We start from the raw sequence: 6,626 nt of genomic DNA, 5'->3' as shown, positions 1-6,626 counted from the left end.
GCACTCGCCGTGTGACCTTAGCAATCACTTCTCCTGTCGAGGGTCTCCACTCTCTTGTATTGTAAACAGAGAGACTTGACCTAAAATGTGTCCTCCGTGATCCTTTCCAGCTGTAGTCTTACACATGGGAAAGTCTAGCCCTTTAGTTTGGTTGGAGTTTGGTTTGGAAGGAGGTTTGAATGGAGGAGCACAACTCAAAGCTCCTCCTGTGCAATGTACTGAGCGTAGGATCCTTAACAAGAGGCTTCACCTCGCTGACTGTTGCATTCTCTGTAAAATGAGGACAGGAACACCTGTCTCCCAGTCGTGTTGTGAGGACAGGGTTGGAGGGCCAGCATGAATGAAGCTGGTTGGTTGCCCGCTATAACGTGCCTCTGCACGTCCTGTTTATTTTGTGATAACAGTGAAATGGCCCAATCTAAGGCCCATTAGAGCTCAGTGTCTGAGAGGCCTCCCAGGCCCTACTCGTTCCCCACCCAGCTTCCACAAGGACAGTGCCAACTCTGCAATCTCCTACACACCTCTGTGATCTACCCAGTGAGGGGGACTCCCAGTCCCATCTCGGCACCTACAATATTTAATTCAGTAGCCCAGCGTTCTTCAGTCTTACTGTTCTAAAAAACAGGAGCTCAGGCCTTGACCATCAGTGCAAACTTGAGGAGTCTTGGAGCCCAGCTGTGTTTCAGTTTCTTCCTTTGCCCAGTAGATTTGTACAGTAGGAACCATACTTGCTCAGGACTAAATTTCATACGGCGTAAGCGCCAGACTTAACCCCTACTCTTTTCTCTGAATCAGGGATGAGGTGAGCAGAAATGACTTCTAAATCATCACTACCAGATGCCAGTTTTTTAGAGGGAAAGCAATGCGGATGAAGGGGACTGACATGAGAAGTTATTTGACGAAAATTCTGGGAATTGTCACTCAACAGCATATTTTAATGAAAAGAGAAGTATGGGATCCTAAAAACAAGTACCACACAATTCTGAATAGTTTAATACAAAACTATTGACAGGGAAAAATAAAAAGTTAAAGGAGGATAATCTCAACTTAATACAAAATATTCCCTGGTTAGTGGAAGGGGGCAGGGGTTCCTTTGCATGGACAGCTGGTAACTCCATGTGCCCTGTATGAACACTGGCTTCCTTCTTAGAGAATGAAGAGGCCCCGGACAGAGCCAGTTGCAGCCAGGCTTGGTCTGCCTTTCCCATTTGGCAGTGTCTCAGTCTCTCTTTAGTAATAATTTGCCCTGGCACCCAAAAGGCAAGCCAGAAGAAGAAATTTGAATATCCTATGGAAGATATCCCATATTAGGTCTGGTGTCTCAGCTGGGCTGATTTTACCAAGACAGCTTTGGAAGGGAAGAATAATGGATGCTGTGTTGGGGTAGTAGGAGGGGGAGAATAGCTAATTTCAGCAACAAGCATTTGTTACAACAAAAATCAGGGAACAACTGACATTTCTCTTTCTTAATACTCCATTACAAGTACACCAAAGGGAAAAACAACAGGAGCTCAAAGAAATAAGTAATACTTACTGGGAGATTCCACCCTCCTCCCCTCCCATAGTGGGGAGAATTTGAATAAAAGAAGCTGTAGTCTAATGACATTGGCTTCTATCAAAACACTGCCTAGGGCTTCCCTGGTGGCGCAGTGGTTGAGAATCTGCCTGCCAATGCAGGGGACACGGGTTCGGGCCCTGGTCTGGGAAGATCCCATATGCCGCGGAGCCACTAGGCCCGTGAGCCACAATTACTGAGCCTGCGCGTGTGGAGCCTGTGCTCCGCAACAAGAGAGGCCGCGATAGTGAGAGGCCCGCGCACCGCGATGAAGAGTGGCCCCCACTTGCCGCAACTGGAGAAAGCCCTCGCACAGAAACGAAGACCCAACACAGCCATAAATAATAAATAAATAAATTTAAAAAAAAAAAAAAAAAAAAAAACACTGCCTAAAGGTCCCCCCACTAGGATGCAATCCATTTCTGATACCCTCTCTGTGAATCACATCTGTGCAACAATATTCTTCTTCAGTGTATTTTCTTTTGTATATTTTTCACTTGCACATGAGCATTTATTTAGTTGTGAGAAATAATGTGGTATGTTGCGTTAGAAATCAGGAAACCAAAATTCTGAGTCTGTCACTCAGTAGCTAAATGACCATTAATGCCTCAGTTGCCTCACTTGTAAAGTAGTAAAATGAGACCTATTCCTCCTGTCTGATACAATTATTGAGTATTCATATATTTCTTTATTCAAAACTATTCATTGAAAGTCTTCTACATGTTCTGGCCACCAAGGAAGGCGAATTCTCTTTCTTTTTTTTTTTTTTTTCCCCTTAAATTTATTTATTTATTTATCTATTTTTGGCTGTGTTGGGTCCTCGTTGCTGCGCGCGGGCTTTCTTTAGTTGCGGCGAGCGGGGGTACTCTTCGTCACAGTGCGCGGGCTTCTCACTGTGGTGGCTTCTCCTGTTGCGGAGCACGGGCTCTAGGTGCTGGGGCTTCAGTAGTTGTGGCTCGCAGGCTCTAGAGCGCAGGCTCAGTAGTTGTGGCGCCCGGGCTTAGTTGCTCCGCGGCATGTGGGATCTTCGTGGATCAGGGCTCGAACCCGTGTCCCCTGCATTGGCAGGCGGATTCTTAACCACTGCGCCACCAGGGAAGCCCCAAATTCTCTTTCTTTATTGTGTTTACATCTAGTGGTAAAATGTTCACAATAAGTAAGTAAACAAATAAATAAGCGAGATGATATCAATTTGTGAAACCATGAAGACTACACAACAAGATATTGTGATACCGTGATGGAGAGTGTTTTATCATGGAGATTGTAGTTAACCTGAATTTCCTAAATTGTTTATGTCATTTGTGATTATGTTACTCTGTAATATATCAGCTTAAACATAATTTCCAAGGTCTTTAAGAATTTTGACTGATATTAAATCAAGTAAGTTGGTGAATAATCTTTAGATGGCTGAATAATTTTTAAGGAAGATAGAATACAAAAACATTGGTCACCAAGCATGGTATGTACACACACACACACACACCACACATGCCTCTTATTTTTATGTTTGAGAGTAGATAAACCTTTGGGGTATATTAATGTATATGTTCAGTTTTGCCCCTTTAAGAAATTTAAAAGGGATATGTGTGGCCATAGGAAGTTTTATGTTTGCTTTGCTCATAGCTAAACGTTTGTGTATTTCAAACCATACTCAGTTACTTGCCTACAGTTACCTCCATGAGGAAATAGAAGGTAGTTACATTGGTTAAAATTTGTAATTTATATGCTAAAAGAGTAGAACTTAATGTTCTCAGCACAAAAAAAAGGAATGGTAGCTATATGATGGGATGGAGATGGTAGCTAATACTGTGGTGGTAATAATTTTACAGTTTGTAAATGTATCAAATCAACATTTTATACATCTTAAACTTATACAATGTTAAGTACCAATTATATCTTAGTAAAGCTGGAAAAAAAGAGAAATGGATAGGATCCCATTTTTTAAATTGAAGTTTGGTTGATTTACAACGCTGTGTTAATTTCAGGTGTACAGCAAAGTGAGATATATATATATATATTTTTTTCAGATTCTTTTCCATTATAGGTTATTACAAGATATTGAATATAGTTCCCTGTGCTATACAGCAGGACCTTGTTGGTTATCTATTTTGTATATAGCATCTTGTAACTGTTAATCCCAAACTCCTTATTTACCCCTTCCCCGCTTTCCCCTTAGGTAACTGTGAGTTTGTTTTCTGTGTCTGTGAGTCTATTTCTGTTTTGTAAATAAGTTCAATTGTATCATTATTTTTAGATTCCACATATAAGAGATATCAGATGATATTTGTCTTTCTCTGTCTGACTTATTTCACTTAGTATCATAATCTCTAGGTGGTCCATCCATGTTGCTGCAAATGACATTATTAGTTCTTTTTTATGGCTGAGTAATATTTTATTATATATATATATCCATTCATCTGTCAATGGACATTTAGGCTGCTTCTGTGTCTTGGCTATTGTAAATAGTGTGGCTATGAACATTGGGGTGCATGTATCTTTTCAAATTAGAGTTTTCATCTTTTCCAGATATATACCCAGGAGTGGGGTTGCTGGATCATATGATAGCTCTATTTTTAGTTTTTAATGGAACCTCCATAGCGGCTGCACCAATTTACATTCCCACCAACAGTGTAGGAGTGTTCCCTTTTCTCCATGCCTTCTCCAGCATTTATTATTTGTAGACTTTTTGTTGATGGCCATCTGACCAGTGTGAGGTAATAGCTCGTTGTAGTTTTGATTTGTATTTCTCTAATAATTAGCGATTTTGAGCATCTTCTCATGTGCCTTTTGACCATCTCCATGTCTTTTTTGGAGAAATGTCTATTTAGTTCTTCTGACAATTTTTTGATTGGGTTGCTTGTTTTTTTTGTTATTGAGTTCTGTGAGCTGTTTGTATATTTTAGAAATTAAGCCCTTGTCAGTCACATCATTTGCAAATATTTTCTCCCATTCTGTAGGTTGTCTTTTCATTTTGTTTATGGTTTTCTTTGCTGTGCAAAAGCTTATAAGTTGGATTAGGTCCCATTTGTTTATTTTTGCTTTTATTTCTTTTGCCTTGAGAGGATGACCTAAGAAAACATTGGTACGATTTATGTCAGAGAATGTTTTGCCTATGTTTCCTTGTAGGAGTTTTATGGTATGATGTCTTATATTTAAATCTTTAAACCATTTTGAGTTTATTTTTGTGTATGGTGTGAGGGTGTGCTCTAACTTCATTGCTTTATATGCAGCTGTCCAGCTTTCCCAAGACCACTTGCTGAAGAGACTATCTTTTCTCCATTGTATATTAATGCCTCCTTTGTTGAAGATTAATTGCCTGTAGGTGTGTGGGTTTATTTCTGGGCTCTCTATTATGTTCGGATCCCATTTTATTCAATATGATGGGAACTAGAAAAATCTTTTTGAGATACACAAAATAAGATACGAACTAATGTATGAACCTATCACTTTTCTAGAAGAAAAATCTAGTTGTGACAATGTCAATTCTCTTCATATAAATGTATAAGCTTAAAAAGTTTTGGGCTTCCCTGGTGGCGCAGTGGTTAAGAATCCGTCTGTCAATGCAGAGGACACGGGTTCAAGCCCTGGTCCAGGAAGATCCCATGTGCTGCGGAGCAACTAAGCCCGTGAGCCGCAACTACTGAGCCTGCGAGCCACAACTACTGAATCCTTCGTGCCTAGAGCACGTGCTCCACAACAAGAGAAGCCACCGCAATGAGAAGCCTGAGCACTGCAACGAAGAGTAGCCCCCGCTCGCCACAACTAGAGAAAGCCCGCGTGCAGCAGCAAAGACCCAACGCAGCCAAAAATAAAATAAATTTACTTTTTTAAAGTTTTAATTTATATGGGCCATTGAGACTATATTAAGAATTGAAGTAGCAAAGAAATATGAATGTGTATGTAAGATTATGAGTGTGATTGTTTATCAACGTAAAAAGAGCAATTTTTTCTTGAAGTAAAATAAATGGCTGACTGTGCCAGAATGTGAAGATTAGTAAGAGACAAAATTTGAATGGGTAAGTTGTAGAAGTTTCAGGGAAAGAAAACCTTGTTTTCTATGGTTTATAATACCTACAAATTGTAAGTCTCAAAAGAAAGAATGAAATATGTTAAAACTTTTGACAAAATTGGCTCAGCTTTAATGCATTTACTCATAGGACTTGTTAAAAAGGTCTGTGCTGCGGGCTTCCCTGGTGGCGCAGTGGTTGAGAGTCTGCCTGCCAATGCAGGGGACACGGGTTCGAGCCCTGGTTTGGGAAGATCCCACATGCCGCGGAGCAACTAGGCCCGTGAGCCACAATGGCTGAGCCTGCGCGTCTGGAGCCTGTGCTCCGCAACAAGAGAGGCCGCGATAGTAAGAGGCCCGCGCACCGCGATGAAGAGAGGCCCCCGCTTGCCACAACTAGAGAAAGCCCTCGCACAGAAACGAAGACCCAACACAGCCATAAATAAATAAATAAAAATTAAAAAGGAGATTAAAAAAAAAAAAAAAAGGTCTGTGATGCAAATTGTTATATTAATACAAGAGTAGAACTTGATTTTTTTCCTTTATGTTAAAATGACAAACTAGTCTTGGACTATTCAGTTTGTTATCAACAAGAGATAGTAAAAGTTATTTTTAACTTCTGTGTAATCTGCCCAAATATCAGATATTATATATCTGACCAGAAGAACTGTCTGTACTTTCTGCTGACTTTGTCATGGCCTTGATTATTTCAAAACAAAAAAAACAGTAGCAGAAATTCCTCATTTCTTAGATAGTTGAAGTTCCTTGTAATTATACCTACAGTTATGTTTATTTAGCACCAGTGTATTGTCACGCTGGTTAATAGGTAGCCAAGCTACAACCATTCATTGTTCCTAGGCATCTAGGCTTCCATCTTAAGCTGTTGATGGTTTTTTGAAAATTCTTTACAATATTACCTTCCCAAGATCTGTTCTGTAGTTTATAAAAATGTAATTATTAATGTGTTTTTACATGTCAAACCATCTTTGTTGCTTCCTAGATGACTAAAATACCAAAGGCCTGGCCTCTTACCATATAACCCATGATGTGTCATTCTCAATCAGG

This window comes from Balaenoptera musculus, chromosome 3 (assembly GCF_009873245.2).
Source record: "Balaenoptera musculus isolate JJ_BM4_2016_0621 chromosome 3, mBalMus1.pri.v3, whole genome shotgun sequence".
Taxonomy (NCBI): Eukaryota; Metazoa; Chordata; class Mammalia; order Artiodactyla; family Balaenopteridae; genus Balaenoptera; species Balaenoptera musculus.
Note: the sequence above shows the minus strand (reverse complement) of the source record.